The 25,750-nt window shown below is 47.7% G+C and overlaps 1 pseudogene; it reads left to right on the top strand.

Annotated features, from left to right (window-relative positions):
• Positions 1-25,750, top strand: part of LOC119377839 (protein argonaute-2-like) — a 71,138-nt pseudogene that overhangs the window by 20,334 nt on the left and 25,054 nt on the right.

Raw genomic sequence — 25,750 nt, 5'->3', positions numbered from 1 at the left:
ATTGCCAATCCTTGCCTAAGGGTCTCATTGGAGGGGTCGTAACTAATAGTGCAACGACATTATGCAGCATGTTTCAATGATTATGAAAGCTGATGTGGAGGAGAATAAGTGGACAAAGTTTAAAAAATATAAAAATGGGTTTTTTTTAATTGTCGTCAGAAGTTTTCATTGTCCGGTGTTTTCTTTAACTTAGCCCGTCATATCTCTTTACTGAAAGTTATATAAATAGAAGATTTGGCAGTGTGGGTAGATAACCATACGAAGAACGTAATGCGCAATTTTGTCGCTCTGCTACAAGGAGTTTTCGAGATAAAGGCCTTCAAAGTAAAGAAAATAACGTTTCCTGGGCCAATTTGAGGTCTTTTATAAAAACATCTACACTACACACAAAACTAAAAATACCTGAGGCAGAAGCAAAAACATGCATATATTTAGTTAAAGAAATCTCAGCTACCTAACTTTAATATATTTTGTGCAATTCATAACGAAAGTTGGCCAAAAAAGCAGAGCGGATGAGCGCTCCACTCCACCTCTTCGTCATTATTGATTTCCTGTACGTAGCGTGTATTAGCGCGGCACATAAAAGAAAGGGACAGGACACAGACGTAGAGATAGGAAGGCGCTAAAACTTCCAACTGTTTATTTCATGCCAATCACACCCAGTTTATACATCCGCAGAAAAGCACAACTCATCTTGCACGTGTTCTAAACCAAGGAACTCATCTCCTTTTCCGAGAAGGAAATCGATGACGAGCTAATAAACAGTTGGAAGTTTAGCGCCTACCTATCTCTACGTCTGTGTCCTGTCCCTTTCTTTTATGTGCCGCGCTAATACACGCTACGTTCACGGATGACCAACTCGCCCGATCAGCAACCCTTCTGATTTCCTGTGCTTCGAAAAAATTTTGGCGGCAAAACAAATTGCGGATCTCTTCTTTCCACTCATCAGGCAATAATATATAAAATTTTGAAAATAAATTTGAGAGGTCGACCAGCCATCGATTGTTCGATCTTACGTGCAATCACCCCCCTATACTTCGTAAAGGTACCGCCATCTGCTCTCCCCCTCCGCCGCCTCCTCTCCTGCGCGTCTTTCGCGTGCGACGGCGGCGCCCCCTCGAACGCGCCCGCGGACGCGTGAAGCTTTCAGGCCGGTTGCGCGCTGGCGCTGCCACTTTAGCCACAGCCTTTCTAGTCCTGTCGTGGCCGCGTGCCATGTCTCGCATACGGCTGTGTGTAATGATTCTCTTTATTTCTGCGTTCATTTTCTCAGTTGGTGCGGGTGTGCGCACCATCTAATTCCCTTATAGCGCGCCAGAAGAGCTGCTGAAAGCCATGTACAATTTGTAGCAAATTGCACGTCGTTTTTACGGTTCTTTTCGGACCCGTAGCGTTTCCCTGTGTCTGGCGCGGATATCGGTAATTGGGTTTACTTAAAAAAAGGTTGACATAAAATTCTGTAAACACGACGCGCTATTTATTGCATCGGTAAGAAATATTGACATGACAGCTGTGATGTCAAGCCACGCCGTTGGGAAGGAATAGTTCCCGTGCGTATAAACTATCTCCATCATATATAACTGCAGCAATGCCTGCAATTCCCATGAAGGTGCTCGATCAAAAACTTCATGACATTTCACATATGTTACTTCTCCTCGGCCCGCCCGCCGCGGTGATGTAGCGGTTTCGGCGCTCGCCTGCTGATCCGAAGGTCGCGTGTTCGATCCCGGCCGCGGCGGTGGGAATTCGGTAGAGGTGAAATGCTAGAGGCCCCGCGTACTGTGCCATGTCAGTGCACGTTAAAGAACGCCAGATGGTAAAAATTTCCGGAGCCCTACGCTATACGGTGTGCCTCGTAATCATAGCGTGGTTCTTGCTCGTAAAACCACATGTATCGTTATTATCTCCTTTGCCCAATGACTTGTGCTCGCAGTACGCCGTTCTGGGACATTTGGCCTGAGCGGAGCAGCTTGCACCCATTGCCGTATGCATGACGCTTGTATGTTAACTGACAATAAATGAAGTATTAAACCAATAAGCGAAGATTTAAAACGAGTATGCTAAAACCAACGACATTAACCCCACTCATTCTATTGAAGTGTCGAATTTCAAATGGACATCTTCAGCGGCTGCAGCTCGATTAAAGATCCCACTCAACGAGCATACCTTCTGAAACATGTTTTTATTGCCGTACGTTTATGCAATGCAAGATATTTTGCAAAAGTACCGCGCAGGTGATATATGCCATTTGTAGCGTATTGAAACTTATGCGCTAGATGTGTGACGCGATAATTCATGACGAAACGCCGGCTGACGAGCAGCGGTCCGCTGAACTAAAGCCCCGCTCATGTTCCGAATTTGCAGAAAGGTCTGACTGTCACCCAGAAGTGGTTCGCCTAAGTAGACAATATGATGGAGGAGCTGCACGTAAATGCACGGCTTTCGATAAATTGTGCGCGCTAGGTCCTTTTTTATTGCTATCGCACTTTCATTCCGACGCTCGCTCTGTCTTCGTCCTCCATCCACACATCACAGTGAAAGGTTAGTAGAATGTGTGGAACACAACCTAGTGTTGCAGTGCACGACACTCGTTCTTTCAGACTTAATGATACGTGGGTATTACGTGCCAAAACCGCGGTATGATTGTGAGGCATGCTGTAGTTGAGGGCTCTGGAAATTTCTACCATCTGGTGTTCAAGACAGTCACTTGCTCGAGCAAGTGACTGTCTTGGTGCATGACAAATTACACAAAATTTCGCGTGACATTAAGTAAGTAATAGGCCACATATGTCACACGGCAAGCAAGACGCCTGTCAAGAGTTAAAACGCACGGGCACATACCCCGCAAAGCCGCGCCGATCTTGGCTCGAAGTTTGCTCGACCTATTGTGTGGAGCCAGACTTTGCGCCGACCTGCAATATCTCTTCCGCGAGGAATGGCAGAAAACATTTTCCCTTGGGTGTCACGGTTATGGCAGCCAAACGCACAGCAACCCGCCATCGCGACGAAACGAGCGAGACGCACACGTGCACTCCACACTTCGCGCACGTCACATGGGGCAAAACACACAGCACATGGCACGTTGGAGCGTTCAACATGGCGCTGAGAGGCGAAGGAAACAAAATACCGAGAAAGAGGGCGCGCGTTACCACGGTGACCGCAGCCGCCCTATCAGAGGCGCGGAGAGGAGGAAGCGGCGTAGATCAAGAGAAAGCTGTACTTTTCCGAAGGTATAGGGGCTTTAGTCTGTGCCGGTAAGGTGGACGATACGTTGGCCACAACAAATAGCCGCGGAAGCAGACGACAGAAAATCCCATCCTAAAATGAGTTGGTGAGAGCACGGGTACAGCACAGTATGTGGTGAAGAATGTCATCGATTAGCACGCGGTCAGTACACAGAGCGGAAGGGCGAATTGTGTTCCCCTGGGCTGCAACCAGTGTAGGTCCATCGTAAGGCGTCATCACTTTCCTGAGACGGGCACACAAATCAGCACGAAGAACAGAAAACGTAGCACCAGTGTCCACCAAGGCATCGACGCGCACTGCTTCAACTATTACAGAAATCATATTGCAAGGGCGTGCTGGAGGAATTTAGTCCTGTATGTGAATGCAGTTTTTCCTCCAAAAACTGCATCGCTTAGTTTTCCGGACGGTGGTCAGTGGTGAGGGAGGCATGCAGGCCGAAGCGGAGACGAGGAGCGACGGAAAGGCGAAGGTGAACGGCGTCTGGTTGACCGATAACTATTGCGCACTTCACCTCGATGCGGGCGGAGATAGACACCGACGCGGAGGTGACGACGCGGGCCTTGGTAAAAGGCTCCTCCGGGAAGTCACGCTCGCACATGTATCTTCGACGCTCGTCTTGCTGGCGCTTGCAGCAAAAGCGTGAGATGTGGGCCGCGATAGCCGCAATAATAGCACGTAGGGCTAGATGATTGCCAAGGCGGGTAGTAGGGAGGGTTTGGGGCCCCGGGTGATAGTTCAGTCAATGGGCAGACGAGGGCTCAGCGGCGGTGACGGGAAGCTCGCGGGGGTCGCGGCAGCAACCGATGCATATGTTGATGGCTGCAACGTCGAGTTGGCGTTCCCTAAAGGTGTGGCAGCAACTTGCGGGAATGTTGGTAGGAGGCGAGAGGCAGCGGGTTGAATGTGCGCCGAGTGGGTCAAGGACGCTAGCTCCCCCCCTGATGACATCACGCAAGGCTGCGCCGGAAGGCTGACTGGGACACAGTGTAGACACTGAGAATCCCATTGATCGCAATTCTTCACGTATCAGTGCCCTTATCATGCCTCGTAGGTTTGCGCCCGCCGTAGAACGTGTTTCGTCACTGTCCGGTGGGAGGCGAACAGACTCGAGTTCGTCGAGGCGCTGACACGTTGTGACAACTTCAGCAACGGTAGCCGGATTCTTGATGGCAAGAGCATAGAATGCGACAGTTGCAATACCCTTGAGAATGTGGCGTACCCTGTCCGACTCTGACATTGATGCATTGACACGTCGGCAGAGCGCAAGAACATCCCCGATGTAGGACGTGTACGACTCGCCGAGATGTTGTTTCCGAGCCTCGAGGGTTTTCTTGGCGAGAGCTGACCGAACGGGCCGGTGTGCCAAGACTTGGCGCAGGCTGTTCTTTGAAGGTAGCCCAGTCGGGGATGTCCATCAGGTGGTTAAAGAACCACGTCTTCGCCACACCCGTAAGTAGAAGGAGACGTGAGTTAGGTTGTAGGTGTCGTCCCACCGATTAGCAGAAACTGACACGCTCGAAATCGGCCAGCCAGTCCTCCACATCTTCTCCGCGCAGACCAGCGAAGAGGTGAGGCTCGCGCTAGGGGGCTGTTTACGACGTGAGAAGGCGTGGCTTGCGGTGCCAGAGTGGGGACAGTAGCAGCACCGACCTGCTCGTGCAGTGACATATTGCCGAACAGCTGGCTCAAACGGCGACCTGAGCGAAGCTCCAGGAGGTAGAGCGGACGAGTAGAGGACGGGGGATCCAGAAGCAACCTCCACCAAGTATGAGGTCTTGGTTGGGCAGACTTTTATTTGGCCCGAAGACCGGCAGCGAACAGGCACGATCAAACCCACACTGATGACGATGATACACGACGAAAATGAGGATGCATAACCAAATGCATTATGATGATGATAGTGTACACATGAAGAAGATGTGTATAATAAATGCCCACAATATAGACGCATTTAGAAGAAACGCGCGCACGAGCGTACATAAAAGTATAATTGAAACACCCCCTCCACCCCTAAAAAAATTTCTGGCTACGCCCCTGCATCTCAAACATGTTTTTAGAATAGTAAATGAAGTACGCTTACCACGGGATTTAATAACAAAACCCCCTTTTATTTTGATCGAATTCACAGGAAACCTCAAGTACCGTATTTACTGGAATTAAACGGGCACTCAATTTCACGAGTTCGACATATAAAAAAGGCGCCTTAATGCATTGTTATAAAAGCAACACTATGACATTGCCCAATGCTGTCAACTAGAAAAAAGAATGGAAAGGCAAGTGCAATTCACCTTCAAAGAAATGGAAATTTAATCTTCTGGCGGTTCATTTTCTTCTGTAATGCTGCTTTTCTGGCTTTAGTATAATTTCTGGTTTAGTCAATCATTTCATTTCTAACTTTAGCCAATCATTTTCATTTCATTTTCATTTCTAGCTTTAGTCAATATAATTCCTAGCTATAGTCAATCTTTAGAAAATTTCTGCGGAGAGATTACACATAGAGGGCTTGTAGTGGATGGCGCAAATTGCTGCAGAGACAGTCAATGTCGCCCACTTCCGTGTCGCCTTTCTGGTGCTCGCAGCTGGCGAGGTCATTTCTGTTTTCCCACACATTTGTCATCACCGTTGCACAATTTGCAGTAGAAATGCAGGGGCCCTCTTTACTGGCTGATTTCCATCAGCTTCCCATTTGGCCAAATAGTTTAACAGCGCGGCTGTTTAAGCCGGTAGTCAGTCTGTACACAGCGAACAGAAAACTACCATCATGAATCGGCACGCACTCTCTTCGTGCTCTTCTTCTTCTTCGTCCTCTTCTTCATCTTCGCTGCCAGAACAGGTGCGCCGATTTGTCCAGCGTGGGATGCAATAACTGAGATAGAGAAATTCTGGGCGAAAATAATTAGTGGGTGAGGCGGAATTACTGCTCGGAAAAGCTGCTCGTCAAAGCTGATAAAAGTGCTATTAAGATAAGTTTAGATTAAGATAGTGTTTAGGGTGGTAAGGACGTGCATTGACGAAAATGGATTGATTGCTTTCCAGAACGCAGTTGGTATCTCGGTGGAACATTTTTTAACTCTTTTAGAAACCTATTTCAATAGCACTTTGATCAACTTTTACGAGCAGCTTTTTCTGCAGAAGCGTGCCATCTGCATCGGGTCTGGCGCTCGTTTGCTGACCCGAAGGTCGCGGCATCGAATCCCGGCCGCGGCTGCTGCTGCATTTTCGATGGACGCGAAAATGTTTGAGGCTCGTGTACTTGGAGTTAGGTGCACGTTAAAGAACCCCAGGTGGTCAAAATTTCCGGAGTCCTTCACTACGGCATCTCTCATAATCATACTCGTATAGTGGTTTTGTACGCTAAACCGCAGATATTATTATCTGTATCGGGTCGTGTATTGCACCGCTACTGTGTAATCTATCTTTAGGTTCTATTGACAAGGCGCTCGAGGAGGCCTTTCGAAGCAATGCGTGTTTAAAAACATTTTATAGTTTTTAATATATATGGATGATTTTTCAGTAGTTTTTAACGGGCAAGGAACTTTTAACTACCTGTGATGCCATTCTAGATATCTTCAGACGACCCGGCAAAGGGCTCTTCGTTTACTCACGAAGTTCCACTTGAGAATCTCCTGCGTGTTTTAGACTTAACTATTTCGTTTGCTAATAGTCATGCCTACTGGCAGTATTTTCCTCGGGCACAGAAGGGTTTTGTGCCATATGCCTCATCCCAGTTAAAGATTGTTAAAAGGGGAGTTGCTATGCCCTGTTTAGAATCGGCCCTCAGGAAGTCGTGCGTTTACAAAATGCAGGATGCATTTGACAGTCAGATTTCCCGTCTCAAGACGGCTAGGTTCTAGTGAAGCAGAACTATCGGTAAATTGGGCTATCGATAGCATCGATAGTTCTTTGAAACTATCGATAGTGTAAACAAACTATCGATAGCGCTACTATCCACAAACTATCGATAGTGCAATCCGTAGTACCATCGGTAATATTGCTAGCGATATTACTGCGACGCGTGTTTATTGCTTTTGTTTCGACGTATTCGGGTTTCACCAACAAAGACTGTCAGCAAACGTTTAACGAAGACCGCGCCGCAATGCTTTAGAAGCTTCGCGTTTGCTTGAGATTATTCTGTTATGATAACGCGTCGGACGCGAATAGTCAAGTTCATTGGCGAGCTTACGCGAGCACCAGCGATAACGCTGGAAGGTTCGATGACTGATGCGTAAACCCGACGCGTTCCACCGATGATCAGATTACTTGAAGGCCGCCTACTGTTATCGCCGCTCTCAGTGCGCAGCGTATATCGCTTGTAGTTTGAGTTTTGATTTTCTGGGCACAGGTTCGCCCAAAGAAAGAGCTCCGTATTTTCCATGCTTGCTGCAGCATTCTTCACCGTAACAGCCACGTGACAATACCATCGATAGTGGTGTGAATAATGATGCTGTTGCTGGCCGGCTACATTGCCAAAGTATTTGCAATAGATCTCCTACTATCAGCTTCGCTTAAATTATGACCAGTTTCTTGCGAGAGAAATAAATTACTTTCGCAGTGAAAATGGCGGAAGATGTCCATCAAGAAAATCATATTCAGAAGTAACCAGTCTAACAGGGCTTCTTGATTATATAGATATATATATATATATATATATATATATATATATAGATATATATATATATATATATATATATATATATATATATATATATATATTTCTTTTTAATCACGAAATGCAATATAAATTTGAGGCCGCGCAGTTTAAACCACATGTAACGGCTTCCTTTCTGCTACAGCTGAACAGTTTGACTGTGTAGCAAAGCACTCTGGTGAACAAAATCATGTCAACTTTCTTGCCCTTCAGCCTGCTCCTCCGGCTTCCCTATGTACCACGCGCGCGGGGAAGCAAGTTTATGCTGCAATGAGCTCGCGTTATTTATTTTATACTATCGATGGTATACCATTGAGTTCACTATCGGTAGCATTTTTTTGCCATCAATAGTTCGATAGTGACTCAACTATCGACAGTATGCATAGTTCTGCATCACTACTGGGCTCCCTGACTCGATGGTGACGCCAGTGGCGGAAACTCTCCTGCAGAAAGTTAAAGGTTCAAGGAGTGAGGCAAGGACGAGGACGACCACTTTTACGTAAGACCTGGAGTGTACGTAAGGTTAGCCACAACCTAAGGAAGGTAGCAGGCAGATATGGTGTCCCCCTTGTTTTTTAGGCGCTTTTCAAGCTGGCGCGGCTCTGCCCCTGTACCTAAACGAAGGCACGGCTGTAGTAAGAACCCTGCACAGCTGTATGCTGAATGCTCCACAGGAGTTCTGTATGAGATCCCCGTGACGTGCGGCAAGTCCTACATAGTTAATGAGAACTAACAGGCAATGATGTCAAGGAAAGTATAGGAGATATTATTTGTAGTAATTATGATATAAATGTGAAGAAAGTATAGTGGACGAAAAGATATTACGTAACAATATTACGTAAGTTCCAAGAAAGGATGTTAAAAATTTTACACCCTAATGTTTATAATGCTGTTGCGCGAGTTGGTGATGATGCACATGCGGCATTTTTAGCGCTTGTGTGGTATTTTTCTGAAATAGATCTGTTGAGTGTTCACCCAGTTCACTGTCTTATCTTCCATCAAGTTTTCTTTATTTCCGTCTTAGCGCTGAAAATTCCCTAGGTGGCAAAAGTGCCGCTTTTATCGGCGGACCTTTCTTTTTCGATTATCTGCTCCCGTCTTCCGCGGCTCAATTGACTTCACGTCCTTGCGCCAGGAAGTGCTTCGTTTTGTTTATTCTTTTTTTTTTTGCCTTTCCCTCTCAATTGAATCACGTGCCAAAACTGCTATGCTCGCTTCGCAGAATCACCATTGTTGGTGATCACTGCGAAGGTTCTTAAAGGGACCGACAACCAACTTTGTGGTACCCGTTTTCTTGAGTGCAATGGGTACCTTAGCGGTCAGAGCTTCTAATCACGGAGTGGTAACGCGGAGAACGCCGTAAGCATTTGTAATCAGAGTTTTTCGATATTATGCAGTCTCAATATCACATGCTACAAATAGTGAGATGTGAGCGCGATAGCGATTATACGCCAGCAGTGGTGACAAGTTATGCCCTAAGTATGAAAAGGCAATGTTACGTTTGCAAAGCCTGCGGTACCGCGACTACTGCTTTCTAGCCTGTTAAATTATTTTACAATAGTTATAGCGTTTTTCTGGGGCTTCTTATAGAAGTACTTTGGCCGTACACAGGTCGCTTTATCACATTTTAGTCAAGCCAATCCGAGCTAAGCCTTCGAAACCAAACAAGTGGTAGGATACACCAGCAGTGCTGTTCATGAAGTGGTAGCAATCCTCCACAGACAGTAAGTCGATGGCATTTTGCGAGCAGCAGCTCCAACTCGCGTGCTACTCTCCAAAATTCCGATACGACGAGAGCAGACGAGAGTCGAGCTACGCGGGAAACGCCGCCGGACGCCTCGCGCATGCGTCGCAGCCTCCGTTTCACTGGAAGCCACGAAAGCAGCGCCGCATCTCATGCTTTACTTCTTTACCTTAGAAACAAACGGGAATTGACAATAACATACATATTCAAATTTTCAGCCGCCGTTCTGGTGCGTGTAAAAGCATTAGACTACGTACAACAAAGTGCTTAAGACTGCATACGTCTGGTTCATGGCGCTCGCGCTAGGCTGCGCGACATACCGGTTTTTGTTACTTTTAAACGCGATTTAAAAATATAAATCCTACTCAGATCGCGAAAAGTGTTCTGGAATCTGTCACTATAATTCACGGCCTTTTCATTTCCACCAGGATCTAATCACCCGTTCTGGCCAGTTGTCGGTCCCTTTAACATAATAGTGCCTGTAAGGCAGTTCGTCTAAGCGGATACTTTTTTAACTTCGTCTATAAAAAAAAAACTAAGACGTTCTTATGCTGTTCTGTATATGAGAGAATTCGTCTTAACGGACCTAATCTCAACAGGAGTTCTCTGTATCGCTGTTTAGGTACACGCCCGTGGGCCGGTCCTTCTTTTCTCCGGAAGGCTACATCGCGGCAAACCGTTGGGCGAAGGACGAGAGGCGTGGCATGGATACCACCAGAGCGTGGAGCTGTCCAAGGGGAAGCCGACGCTAAACGTCGATGTGTCGGCGACGGCCTTCTACAAGGCCCAGACGGTCATCGACTTCATGTGCGAGGTGCTACATCTGCACAACGTCAGTCACGCCCTCTCACGGACTCCCAGCGATTTGAGCTCACCAAGGAGATCAAGGGCCTCAAGATTGAGGTCACCCACGGCCGCACGCCCCGCAAGTACCGCGTTCTGCGACGTCACCCCCATGACTGCCCATCGCCAGACGTGAGTGCATTTCACGCATTGATTACGCTTCAAAGACATGAGCTCTTGGCTTGTCTATGTATTACAGAGGCGACCGGAGTTCAGTGAAGCCGGTGTTGTAATTTTTTTTCCAGGTTTCCGTGGCAGTTGGAGAATGGCGTAACAGTCGTTTGTACAGTGGCCGAGTATTTCCTGAGGAGGTACGAGATGAAACTGAGGTAAGCACGACTACATCGCTGCACTCAACGCTAGGAAAGTGCTGGAAAACTTAGGTTGAAGCGTCGTTTCTGGTGGTTGATTCGAATAACAGAATTGAATGCAAGGGTCACCGGTGCAATCGTGCTCGTGTTTGATCCCTCGGTGTAATCACTTGGCAGGTGCATCGATTTAATTCTGATCTTTGGGAGGTTCACTTCGTGCTGACTTCGCTTTTTTTACCCCTTAGCAAGTTTTGTTTTTATATTTCAAGAATTTTCTCCCTCTTCTTTTGGCTCTTTTTTAGAATTAACATTGAATATTTCAGGTCTCTAAAGCAAGTTCTTGCTGTTCAAAAACTGAGTCACATATTAGGTAAAGTTTGCACGAGTAAGCTTATTGTTAATTGCCACGTGCACAGACAGCGACGAGGCACACACACAGAAAAAAAAGGCGCTACCGAACACCAACGCGTAACGCACACAACTGCGGCGGCAGTGAAGCCAGCTGAGAGCTGCCGTTTGCTTGGCACAAATTTAGAACTGCAGCGCCCTCACACTCCCTAGCAGCAAATCGCGCCCGCCTCGAAAGGAGGAGTTTCGGACGCTGAAAAAGTATCTATAACTCATCTTTAAAAGGCGCGAAAAAAACCACAACGGACAGGTAGGAAGGAGACAGGACGACGCGCTTCTAGTAACAGAAGCTTTAATCAAAAATAGAAAGAAGATATACACACACATTACAAAAAACAAGAAAAAAAGAACCAGACTACCGCAGAATGAATATTGTTGGGAAACAGGTGTCTCAGCTTGCGACTGCTTCTGCGCAGAGCTGATAGACGGAGCGATCAAGGCGACGGTGAGTTAAGGCAAATTATATACATATATACAGAGGCGTCACATATTCGGCGCTGGGGCCGACAGCTTATCGGGCTCGAACAGCGGTGCGACGACGACCCGGGACTTCTTCGTTCGCTGTCTCGCTGTCTCCGCGCAGCTTGGTTCTTTTATAGCCCTGGGCGATCGCTTGCATCAGCCAGAGCGAAGCCTCCAATCGAACCGCCGTTGGTCGCTGGCTCGAACCGGATCCGCGGGGAGGAGGGCTTGCCGCACGTTGCGGGAGAGATTTCCGTCGGTTGCGTCAGGCGCAGAGCCGGAGTTGCCGGGGATTGCGTAAGGCTCCCGCCTCGTTGCATCAGCTGGTGTTGACGCTGGTTGAGTCAGCCTCATCGCCGGAGTTGCCGGGGATTGCGTAAGACTCCCGCTTCGTTTCATCAGCGGGTGTCGACGCTGGTTGCGTCAGACGTTTTAACCAGCTTGAATTCCTGTGCGAAGCAAGGAAGTTTGGGTTGGGAGCCCTGGCATAACAATATGCATATAAAAGATAAAACACCAGGCACGTTTTTGTCACCAGCTTAAGTTATATCAAGGTAATCTACCTCTCGGCTTGATAGCGCTACGGACGGACAGCTTATACAAGAAACACCCGATTTAGAAATATAGGCGGCTTCCACAATTTCACGAGTCATTTGAACTCGGCTCGAAAACAAAATAGCTGCTTCTTTAAACAAAGGAAGACACCCACAAGCATGACAATGCGCAGATGAGTGTGAAAGCTTGTCGGTCTTCAACGACCTTTCATGTTCACGCAAGCGTATGTTTACACCGTCCAGTTGTTTGTCCGATGTATGTCCGTTTGCAAGTTGTAGGTATGTTATATACTACACCAACGCGGCAGGGCACATAGGTATTCACATGTTTTACACGGCAACGACCATATTCAGAGCATCTCCGAGCAAACGGACATACATCGGACAAACTGGACGGTGTGTAAACATACGCTTGCGTGAACATGAAAGGTCGTTGAAGACCGACAAGCTTTCACACTTATCTGCGCATTGTCATGCTTGTGGGTGTCTTTGTTTAAAGAAGCAGCTATTTTGTTTTCGAACCGAGTTCAAAGGACTCGTGAAATTGTGGAAGCCGCCTATATTTCTAAATCGGGTGTTTCTTGTATAAGCTGTCCGTCCGTAGCGCTATCAAGCCGAGAGGTAGATTACCTTGATATAACTTAAGCTGGTGACAAAAAACGTGCCTGGTGTTTTATCTTTATATAGCATTCATTCTGCGGTGGTCTGGTTCTTTTTTTCTTGTTTTTTGTAATGTGTGTGTATATCTTCTTTCGTTTTTTGATTAAAGCTTCAGTTGCTAGAAGCGCGTCGTCCTGTCTCCTTCCTACCTGTCCGTTGTTTTTTCGCGCCTTTTAAAGATGAACTTCAACCAACTCGCCCAACTGTCCCTGCTAATTCAGTATCTATAAACGTTGTTTTGGGCATCATCATTCAGTCCAATCCAAACGCCCAGACCCTAACCCTAACCGCACCATTAAAGAAAGAAAAAAAAAAAGTTCGGCAGATCCTACGATTTGTAAATCGGTTTCATGCGAAGCAGAGTACTTCTATGCTGCATTTTATGGCTTTGAGCCAAGCGTTACGAAGTGGATCGACGTGCTTTTGTATGTGTAGTAGCTGTGTGTACATTGTGGTTATTACCAGGCACGTCGACAACACTGGCGTTTTAAGGGTAACTTATGGTGCGATCTAACGACAGCCCTCACGTTAGAGTACATACGTCAGTATTATCGAAACTAAATGCAATTTATGGTGCAATCATGCGAATATCATACGTTACTTTCGTCAATGTATTCTCCGGGTTCGAGCGATGCTTAAATATACCTTGCTAAATCATAGGAATACAAATGTAATGCACATTAGACGGCAATAAAAGTGTAGCCGACATTGGTACCACAAACGTTAATCTGATATGACGAACGTATCGTAGTATAGTACATATGTAGTGTTCATTGCGGTCTTGTAAAATTAGATAGCCAGCACCACAACCACAATTGACGCTGCACCAACATTACGCCTGTCTAGGCGGTTTTTCCAAACCAGTTCATCGACCTGGCGTGGTTTGTGGTAGAATACCTGATTGCCACGCAGGGTTCGGTTCCTGCTGGGATCGTAATTTTCATTCTTTCTATTCGTCGGGTCAACGCTGCCGATGTCGGTGTTTCTTGACGCTCTCGCATGCAAATTACCAATGTCTGTTCTCGCCGTTCCTGGGTCGATAAAAACTATCATCACCTGTGGCGCATGCCCGTATACCGCGGCCCATGGTAAACCGGTATGTGCTATACGTGCCTGGAGGAAAGAGTGACGACGTACGCGACAGGGTTTTCACGTTATGCATGTCATGACCCGACAGTCATATTCGTCAAATCATCTTACTTTCCCATGGTACTTTGGTCTACACCAAGTTAGGAGATAGATAGAGATAGATAGATAGATAGATAGATGATAGATAGATAGATAGATAGATAGATAGATAGATAGATAGATAGATAGATAGTAGATAGATAGATAGATAGATAGATAGATAGATAGATATAGATAGATAGATAGATAGATAGATACGCTGAAAGTGCCGGAGGTTCACCAAGAAATGCGTCGCACTTAAAATACAGTAGTTCTAAAATTTCCTGGCCTTCTTCTATCGCGTGCAAAACTCTTAAGCCACTTTCGCCGCAATACAACGGTATCTTGCGAAAAGGCGAACTAAGATTTAAAAGGGGCTATTAGTACTGGCTGTCACAGGACACAACACAATTGTTCCTTGATTACTCATGTATGCACGTGCCGTAGCATTACTAGTACTAGAATGATCGCTGACGTCTAAAAATTACTGGCAATCATTCAGAGCTGTGTACGACGGTTCTGCCGCCCTGACAAATAATATAAAAAAACGTATGCCTGATTTCATTTTTCACCTCCCTCACTCGCTCCAGCTGTACGAATCTCCCGAATTTCGGTCGCGGGATCCAATCCCGGTCGCGGCGGCCGCATTTTCGATGGAGGCGAAGATGCTTCAGACCTATGTACTTAGATTTACGTTAAGGAACCCCTGGTGGTCGAAATTTCCGGAGTCCTCCACTACGGCGTCCCTCATAATGATAGGGTGGTTTTGGGACGTTAAACCCCAACAATTAATATTAACCTCCCGAATTTCGAGCTTGCCAGGTTAGCAGGTCAACATCAGCATTGGCAGCGCCTGTCAAATGATTTGACAGGCGCTGCAAACGTTAATGTGGACTTCGTAATTGTTTGCACTGTGGGGTGATTCAGCACACTGCTTTTATTCATAACTGTGCTCAGTGGACTGTGCACGAGTTAACTGATGTGTAATTTACACATATTTTTTTTCTAAAAGTGAGTCTTTTTTGTTGTTATGCTCCAAATTTAGTATTTCGTGCTAGAAAATGGAGGTTTTCCGTGACCTGCTCCTAATATGGATTTCGTGCTCTGAAAGCAACATTTTGCTGCTCCAAAAATTCGTCCAAAGCCTATTTCGGCTCTTGCACCCTGGCCGTAATTCAAGTAGTCGCCGTGTTGCATGCGATCTTAGACCGCAGCTGTTTTGCTTCTTTGTTTATTGCGATTGCAATTATATGGACACTCCAGGCCATTTTTTGCCGTCGCCGTCATCTTCCATATAAAGTCCCAATTGCATAACATTGCCCCGTGCGTCATACGTTCTATGTGCGAAGGAAAGCGCGCGAGCGCTGCCGACGAACGGGGCTCAAGCAGAGATGGGACGAGCCGGCCGTTTCGTTCGCGCGAAAGGCGCATGGAGATCGGACGGCACGAAGGTCGTTGCAGCGGCCGCGTTTCCTTACGGAAGCGTCTTGTTTGAGTGCCAGGTTAAAGGCGTGAGCTTACTTGGTATAGAATTCGAGTCTGTTGCTATTTCACTGATTCGCCCTTGCGGCGAAACTTTTTTGTTCACCTTTAGTTTTTTTACTTAATAATTACTACGCTTCAAAAAATATCTAAACCACTGTTACGTAAAAGCTACTATATCCGTGTGAGATTCCACAGCCATATGACTAAAAAGCTAATAATGGCAGCCGATTATTCTGTTCATTATCCGACTTCGTGTGTCATTGAGGTGCTGGCGGTATGCTTGGTTTCATAGACAGCTAACCAGAGCGCTCTGTTTCTTCAAGATGTCCTAGAGCAGTGAACGTGTTTGTGCAGGTGCCCGCAGCTTCCCTGCCTTCAAGTAGGTCCGGAGCACAGGAAAGCCTACTGCCCTCGAGGTCTGCAATATTGTGGCTGGTCAGAGGTGCACCAAAAAGCTCACTGAATGCAGACATCGATAATGATTAGAGTAAGTAGGAATGTTGCACCTTAGGAGCAATGCATGTTTTCAAAACGGGCATGCTTAAGAAATCCGGTGGGCAGGCATTCAAGTGTGCTTTCATTGCGGTGCAGGAAAGTGCGCTGTCCGCCCCGGACCGGGAGGACCAAATCAGCAACTGGTGCGCCACCCGAACTTCAGCATGGACCCGTACGCGCAGGAGTTTGATGTTTCTATCAGCGACACTATGATGAAGGTGAAGGGCCGCGTCCTGCCTCCTCCAAGGCTGTTGTGTGGAGGCTCGACCCAGCGGCAGGTGGTACCCAGGCGGGGGGTGTGGGACATGCGGGACAAAGAGTTCTACCTGAGCGCCGAGTTAAAGACTGGGCCCTCACCTGCTTTGCTTCACGCGAAGGTGCAGAGGATACGCTGCGCATCTTCACCAAGCAGCTGCACACTATCGCCAATGGCACTGGCATGCGCATGAATGACCAGCCCTGCGCCTACGAGTATGCCAGGGAGACCGACGAGGTCGAGGCCGTGTTCCGACGCTCATGTCCGACTTCCCGGGTCTGCAGCTCGTCGTCGTCGTGCTGCCGGCAAGACACCCATTTACGCCGAGGTCAAGCGAGTCGGGGACACGGTGCTGGGCATGGCCACGCAGTGCGTCGACGTGAAAAACGTCACGAGAACGACCACGCAGGCTCTGTCCAATGTGCCTCAAGATCAACTGCAAGCTGGGCGGCAATCAATCATCGATCCCGGAACGCGACCAAGGTGTTCGAAGAGCCGGTCATCTTCATCGGCGCCAGCGTCACGCTCGCCGCCTAGCGACAACAGGAAGTTCTCCATTGCGGCGGTCAGTATGCGTGCTTGGATCCTTCCCAGGTGAAAATATTGCAACTGGAAACAACTGGCCCAACTGGGACCAGTTCAACTGGTTTATGGTCAAATTCCCAGTTGGGACCCACTGGCAACTGGTCCCAACTGGGAATTTGACCATAAACCACTTCACCTGGTCCCAGTTATTCCAGTTGCAACTGGGACCAGTTGACAGTGGGTCCCAGCGGGGGCCAGTGGCTCTTACTGAGATCTCAATAAGAGCCAGTTGCCCGTTGCAAATGGTGTATAGGAATACTGTCTGAAGCTGGTCCCATTAAAAATTAAACCTGATGTCATAGGCGTATCTACCGAGGGGGGGCGGCAAGGGGGGGGGGGGGGGCTGACCCCCCACTTTTGTGAGCGTTCGCTTCCGGCAGCGCAGTGGCAAACCAACTATGACGAAGTTTTCGTTCGACACAACTGTCAAAAAATTAGATTATGAGATTTAAAAGTACCCCAGCTTCTGCAGCGAATATCGTCTTCCGTGCCTCACCACGCCGGACCGTAGATTCTGTGCAACGCTTTGATACCTTGCGCTCTTGCATTGTGGAGGAGGCTACAGCTGAGCGGGGCTCTCAGGCGTCAGAGTCTTCCGTCCTTTATTTATTCCGTTCTACCTGATATCAAATTTGCATTACCGCCGACGCAAGCTAGGGCGGGAACCGCAGCATTTATGAAGATTTCAGTCAATAAATGTTACTGCAGTTCACAGGAAATGCACCTGTTTTTTCTTCGAAAACGTACAGCATTGCCTGCCATACCCTTGGTGGAAGTGAGTCGATGAGCGCGCAGATGCGCGAGTGTTACTTGGGCAGAGCTGACGCGGAGCGGCGGTGGATGAAGATTCCGCCTGTGTTTCCGAATTAATATTATTCGCCTGTCTGATCGTACCGTAGCTTGCAACAACCTTAGTAGCTTAGATTTGGGCGATAAAAAAAACGCATCCTCAACAAAACGAGTTTACGGAACGATGCCGTATACGCGCACGAACGGTTCAACACCATTATATAAGCCCTGCAATTATTTATTTTGCGCAAAAAATCTATTCTCACCGCCTGCTACGACTATAGCCTCTGCTAAGCCATCGTCGCGATGCCATCTTCCTTTCGTTCGGAACAAGACGAAATAATCAAGTTTTGCTTGACATATCAACACTTAGGGTGACTGCCGGTTGGGCATTGGTAAAGGTCACGATGAAACAGGCGCATAAGCACGAAGACTCAGAAAAGAGACAAGACGGAGCGCTTCTCTTCCTTTTTTATCACATCAATGCACGTCACCGCAAACCTGTTATTATCAGAAACAGTGTGAATCAGCTAAACACCGCTATGAACCGATGGCATACAGCAGGTAAGCACGTGTTAACCACCAAAAGAAAAAACAAGAAAAGAAAATACAGATACAGAGAAGGCAGAGACATCCTATTTGAATTTTACGAAACCTAGAATATACGTGGAGGTACATACATAGAACGAAGTTTTTTATGGGTGCAGGTAAACAGGTCAATGTTTGCAGATGTGTACGCGTTTAAAAGGGAAGGACGTGTATGTTGGAGGCGCTCTTTCCCGGTATTTATGCGTGCTGTTGGCACCAACCAGTTTTCGGGTGCCTAAAAGGGTAACTCGCGTTCTTTTCTTCCAAATAAAAAAGCCGGCAGATCCACGCATTGTGGGAATCGATGTAATGCGAAGCAGCCAGCAAAGAGCTGCATACATCGTCTTGTATGTCATTGAGGAAAATGCGTGTCATGGTTTCATGTTAACTCCTATTATTTATGTTTGTCACACGTAACGTCGCGCAATACCAACTTGGGGTCGATCAACCTAGAGAAACGGCCTCCAGGGCAACCATGAGCGTGGCATCTAAGTCTGCTGTACATGACATGGTGTCATGACTTTCATGTTAACTCGTGTTTTTGTGTTCGTCACACAGTCACGTCGCAAGATACCAATTTCGGTGTATATCAAGCTAGCGAAACGGCCGCCAGCGCACCATGAGCGTGGCACGTAAGTCATGCTGTACATGACATGCGTGTCATGATTTTCATGATAACTCGTGTTATTTATGTTCGTCACACGTCACGTCGCAAGATACCAATTTGGTGTATCAACCTACTGAAACGGCCGTCAGCGCCCATGAGCGTGGCACGTAAGTCATGCTGTACATGACATGCGTGTCATGATTTTCATGTCAACTCGTGTTATTATGTTCGTCACACGGTCACGTCGCAAGATACCAATTTTGGTGTATATCAATCTAGCGAAACGGCCGCCAGAGCCCCATGAGCGTGGCACGTAAGTCATGCTGTACATGACATGCGTGTCACGATTTTCATGATAACTCGTGTTATTTATGTTCCTCCACGGTCACGTCGCAAGATACAATTTCGGTGCATATCAATCTAGCGAAACGGCCGCCAGCGCCCATGAGCCTGGCACGTAAGTCATGCTGTACACGACATGCGTGTCATGATTTTCATGATAACTCGTGTTATTTTGTTCGTCACACGGTCACGTCGCAAGATACCAATTTCGGTGCATATCAATCTAGCGAAACGGCCGCCAGCGCCCCATGAGCGTGGCACGTAAGTCAGCTGTACATTACATGCGTGTCGTGATTTTCATGAAACTCGTGTTATTATGTTCGTCACACGGTCACGTCGCAAGATACCAATTTCGGTGTATATCAAGCTAGCGAAACGGCCGCCAGCGCACCATGAGCGTAGCATGTAAATCATGCTGTACATGACATTCGTGTCATGATTTTCATGTTATGACTTGTCATTTATGTTCGTCATACAGTCATGTTACGCCATACCAATTTTGGTGCACATTCGATTAACCAAGCAGAGCCAAAGTCGAGGCCGAAGATAGTAATAGTAGATAGAGATAGATAGATAGATAGATAGATAGATAGATAGATAGATAGATAGATAGATAGATAGATAGATAGAAGATAGATAGATAGATAGATAGATAGATAGATAGATAGATAGATAGAACGGTCAAAGTCGCAGAAGTTCGCTAAGAAATGCTTCGCATTTAAAATGACCGAGTCATGTTACGTCCAAGAAGGCAAATTCAGAATCGTTAGCAGAATAGACGCCTGGCTGACGCACTTATCGCCTCCTTTCTCAATTCGAAACGCTTCAATTATTTCTCTCGTTCGCTTCTCGTGCTTGTCAAGTATTCTGTGTCACAAAATTGTCGATTATTTCTGTTCCTGCGCTCCGTCTTGTGTCCTTTCTCAGTCTTCGTGCTTATTGCGCTTGTTTCATCATGAATATAAACACTAATGCGCGGTTTAGTGCGTACTCGTAATTCTGACGTCGCCAGTTTCGCGGTTTTGTGGCGTTGCGTGACAGGAAGCTATTTTAGCGCCGACCAACGATGAATAACCAAGAGCGAAGAAGTAATGGCAAGGAAAGGCAGTATCAGAAATAATTTAGTACCTTGATCTTCTACCTAACAATACGTGGGGGAGTCATTTAGCGATGGGACGTTTTAGCGCCTTTGGTTGCATCGCGTTACGAACAGGCGCTGGGCATGACGCAGAAGACTTAGACCGATCATAAACAGCAATTGCCTTATACGAGACAGAAAAAAAAAACGGACAACTTTGTTGTTATGCCAGTCCAGATCTAGTCGATGCAAGTGTGAGGTTCTGACGCTTGCATAGCCATGTTTACTGAGAGGAAGAGTTGTAAGGGCACACTTGCCCTCCTTGGCCCCGCTCTCAGAATAAAAGGTGAAATGCAACGCCGAAGGTGCCATTCGTTGACCTTTATAATCTTTTAGTTCCCATTCAATACTTTTTCCGTAAAATCATATCGACGAAGCTTGCTCTTCTTGCTCATGAGGTTAATTACAAAACTCAATGTCACAAAGTGGCACACGGCCTATTTTTAGACTTCTCCAAAGCCGTTCGCTTCGTCACCACAACGTTTTGTTAAGAATGTTGCAATTTTATGGTACTGGATGCATAGCAAGTTTTTGAACCTCATCGTATTTACAACGTGGAACTCAGATTGTAATATTTGCAGGTGAATTCTCAGATGGGCAGTACCTCACAGGGAAGCGCTTTGTGACCTGTCCGTTTACACTCGCTATTTACCATATCCTAAAACATTGATAGCAAAGCTAGATTTGTAATCTATGCAGGCGCGGCTTTATCTTTTCTTAGAAATTAAGGTTCAGGGCTAGTAACAAGGGTTAACACACCCAAACTGGTATTAATCTGCCTTGACGAACACATGATATGTGACTTAGAATAACAGAGAGCTGAGCTAGTTGGTAAGTATTCATTCTAAAAGACAGGGCGTGCAAACACGGACACAAGAAAGAAGTCAGGACACCACAAACGCCGACTAACAACTGAAGAGACGCACAACGGCTGAAAAGAAAGAAGGCAAAAAACTGGTGTCCTGACTTCTTTCTTGTGTCCGTGTTTGCACGCCCTGTCTTTTTAGACATGATATGTGATAAACACATCACGAGTATGATGAGTAAACTCTGTAAAAGGATTGGTATTTTACGCCAAAAATTTTGTGTGCCCTACATCAGTCGGCGCGCTTCTGCACAAGGCACGTTTTTACAAAATAAATATTTCGCATTGCTCATTCGAGCAATAACCACCATAAAATTATTACCAAGTGGCACTGTTTCAAACCGCATAGTTATGGAATATGAAATGGTTCCTACATACCCTTTTAAGTGGCCTTTTTTAATAAACCCTGCACCATTTAGGTTAATTCCATCTACACTGATAATGTTCCAGAAATTACAAAGTTGGGCTAGTTGATAATATTACTGAATATATTAACAATAATTATAACATGGCAGAATCACTAGCTGGACTAAAAGCACAAAACAAAATGTAGAGGCAAACCTCTAGACTGGCAAGTAAAGTATGTCAGTACTAATTGAGGAAAACCTAGGCTACAGTTTTTGTTACCTCTGTTATTAAACACAATTAAATGTAACAACCTATTGATAGAAAAGAAATGTCACCAATTTATCTACGAAATGTACTACTCAGAGCGACACAAGTAACATATGCTATATGTAAGCATTCTTGCAGTCACTTTAAATGCGTTGCTGGGCTAGCTGGTGCATGGATAAATTCTAAGAAAGCGGCTCATCAAAAGACAAGTAGAAGAGAGGGCGATCAAGTTCACTTGTTGCCCCATCTCCCGTGCTAGTCTCTTCCTGCGCTTCTCTCCATGTATTTGTCACTTTTTGAAAATTCTTAATAGTTAATGTTTAAACAGCCGTGGCTGGAAATACTTCTTATATTTGCTTTTAAGACGCAAAGGAACACAAGCACAAGGAAGGACATGGGACAGAGCGCCCCCCGTGTCCTTTCTTGTGATTGTGCTCCTTCGTGCTGGAAAGCAAACTTGAACGTACACCAAAAAATTTCTCTAAAAGATACTCCTTACTTTTGTGATACGGATGTGTATGCTTGTTCTGAGGCATGACATGTAAAATGTATTGTCCTTTTTATCATGTTGCTGCCGTCTGCATATATATATATATATATATATATGTGTGTGTGTGTGTGTGTGTGTGTGTGTGTGTGTGTGTGTGTGTGTGTGTGTGTGCTTCGAGGGCCCCCATCGTAGCAATGAAGAGAAGGCTGCAGAGCCAAACTATGCATTGCTACCGCTGAAGAAAAATGGCCCACAATCGCGTCCTTGTTTTCTGCGCGAGAATTAGGCAAAACAACATTGCCCTATTTTCTATGGGACACTACCTTCGGAACAACGGTGGTCCTGCTCTCGAGGTAATCTACAAGGCCCTTCAGTTCCGGGTCGGATCGCTGTCGTTCGGCGAAGTCGTCGGCACTTATGGCTCCCAAGAAGCTGTCATCATCCGGGTCTTGGGCGGTGGTGGGTCGACGGGGGCACGAGACAGGCAGTCGGCGTCGGAGTGTTTTCTTCCGGACTTGTACGCGACGGAAATGTCAAACTCTTGAAGTCTTAGGCTCCACCGTGCGAGGCGACCTGAAGGGTCCTTCAAGTTAGCTTTGAAGGGCCTGCCGTAGAGGTAGGGGCGAAACTGACGTAGACCAGATGATGGCGAGGCACTCCTTTTCTGTTGTGGAATAGTTGGCCTCTGCCTTAGACCGCGACCGGCTAGCATAACTGATAACCCTTTCCAGTCCACCCGTCCGCTGCACAAGGACGGCGCCGAGTCCTACGCTGCTTGCACCGGTGTGAATCTCCGTATCGGCGTATTCGTCGAAATGCGCAAGTATCGGAGGTGTCTGCAGGCGTCGTTTCAGTTCATGAAATGCTTCGACTTGCGCTGTTTGCCACCTGAATTCGACGTCGGTCTTCGTGAGCTGCGTTAGTGGCTCGGCTATCCGTGAAAAGTCTTTGACAAAGCGTCTGTAATAGGCGCACAAGCCGAGAAATCGGCGCACGGCCTTCTTGTCGGTGGGTGGGGGAAAGCGGCGATGGCAGCTGTCTTCTGCGAGTCTGGAAGCACTCTAGTCTTGCTGATCACGTGGCCCAAAAACAAAAGCTCCTGGTACGCGAAGCGGCACTTTTCTGGCTTCAGGGTGAGCCCGGAGTTCTTGATTCTTGAAGTACGGATTGAAGTCTCTGGAGGTGTTCGCGAAGTTCGAGGAAAACACACGACGTCGTCCAAGTAAACAAGGCAATCTGCCACTTCGAGCCAGCTAATACTTCCATGACTCGTTGAAAGTCGCAGGTGCCGAGCAAAGACCAAATGGCATGACCTTGAACTCGAACAGGCCGTCCGGTGTTATGAAGGCAGTCTTTTATCGGTCCCTCTCGTCGACTTCGATTTGCCAGTAGCCGGTCTTGAGGTCCATCGAAAAAAGTACTTCGCGTGTGGAGTCGATCTAGGGCGTCGTCTATACGTGGGAGAGGGTACACGTCCTTTTTCGTGATTTTGTTCAGGCGACGATAATCGACGCAGAAACGTAGGGTCCCATCCTTCTTCTTCACTAACACCACGGTGACGCCCACGGACTCTTTGAAAGCTGGATGATGTCGTCGCGTAGCATTTCGTCGACTTGTTTCTTTATGGCCTCACGTTTTCGCGTCGAAACTCTGTACGGGCTCAGGAAGTGGCCTGGTACTTCTCTGTTATGATGCGATGTCCTTGCGATGTGTTCTGCCGGTCTGACGACGATGAAAAGCATCCTTGTATTGAAAGGAGCAGGGTTTTGAGCTGGTCTTGCTTGACCTTCGGAAGGCTCGGGTTGACGTCGAAATCTGGTTCGGGACCTCGACTCGTCGAAGCAGGTTCGGCAGCATCGAAGAGGACGAAGCATCGCTGGCGGCTACACATTCGTCGATGTAGGCGACCGTCGTACCAATGTTGAGGTGCCGATATTCGTGGCTGAATTTGTCAGCACTACCTTTGCTTTACCGCCACGCGCTCGGCGATACCTCGTGCGACGAAAATTTGACGGTTCAGGAGTAGTGCCGATCGCCCTCGATCACGCCTTCAAGGTACGCAGGTTTTTCGGTGCCGATGGAAATATGATGCTGGAACGCGGCGGAATGGTCACCTGCTCTTCTATCACATTCAATGCATGGTTCCCTGGCGTCGCGCGGGCGGGAGCGCTTTGGTCTGAGGTTAGTGTTATCGACTCAGACCTCAGGTCGATGACGTCGCCGTGGTCACTTAGGAAGTCCATTCCAAGCATCACATTCCTGGAGCAGGTTTGTAGGATTACAAAGCACGCAGGATAAGTCCGGTTATTGATGGTGACTCGCCCGTCACACCAATCGGCGTTATCAAGTGGCCTCCAGCTGTGCGGATTTGGGTCCACTCCAAGCGGTATTTACTTTCTTCAGCTTGGTGGCGAATGGCCACTGACGACGGAATAGTCGGCCCCACTGTCGACGAGAGCGGTGACGTTGTGGCCGTCGATGACAACGTCGAGGTCGCTAGTTCGTCGTCTTGCGTTGCGGTTGGGTCGCGGCGTCGGGTCACGGCTGCGTCGGTATGTTCCGCTACTTCCATGTTGCGTCGTCGGGTCTTCTTCGGTCCACGAAGTTTCGTCGGCAGGGCTTCGTCTGCTTCGCGTCGTGTTCTGCAGGTCTCGTCGCGTTGTCGTCGGCGACCGCCGCGGAGGATCTTCGGCATTTCGTCGTACAGCAACCGCACCTCCATCGGTTGTGCCCTTAGTTCCCGGATACGGGCTAGGCGACCGGCCCGGTTTGGGCCAGTGTACTGCCGGCGGTGCGGTGACATGTAGCGGACCGGCGAAGGCGAGCGGGTAGGGTCGTCGTTCTTGCCACCGTGTTCCGGTGAGGTAGTCGTCGATGTCGCGAGGCCGTTCGCCTGGCTGCGGGCGCGGCGCGTTGACAGCGAATCCTCGAAGCCCCATCTGTCGGTACTGACAGCGGCGGTACGTGTGGCCGGCCTCCCCGCAGTGGTAGCAGAGCAGGCGGTTGTCAGGGGCGCGTGTATCGCTGGCCGGCTGGCGGGCGGTATGACGTCGGTGCTAGCGGCGGGGTGGGTGGCGGAACTGTTGTGGCGGTGCGGCGTCTTGACGTGGGCAAGGAGGGCGGGCGTTGCGTCGGGCTGCAGCAGCATAGCTCACTGCTTGGAGCTGCGGCGGTGCCGGCTGAGGAACACCCAGTGACTGTTGGATCTCTTCGCGTACAACGTCAGCAATCGACGTCTCCTCGGGCGGTGGCAAAGGTGCGAGCTTCGCAGCTCCTCTCGCACGATGGCTCGGATCGTGTCACGCAGGTCGTCGGAGCAGAGTGGTTGAACGTGCGTATGCTGGCGTCGAGCGGCGATTGAATTGTCGGGTGCGCATCTCCAGCTTCTTTTCAATTCGTCGTGGCTTCGGAGATGAATTCCTGGACAGTACTCGGTGGGTTCCGCATCAGAC

The sequence above is a fragment of the Rhipicephalus sanguineus genome, unplaced genomic scaffold (assembly GCF_013339695.2).
Source record: "Rhipicephalus sanguineus isolate Rsan-2018 unplaced genomic scaffold, BIME_Rsan_1.4 Seq579, whole genome shotgun sequence".
Lineage (NCBI taxonomy): Eukaryota > Metazoa > Arthropoda > Arachnida > Ixodida > Ixodidae > Rhipicephalus > Rhipicephalus sanguineus.
Note: the sequence above shows the minus strand (reverse complement) of the source record. Positions and strands in the feature narration are given on the sequence as shown.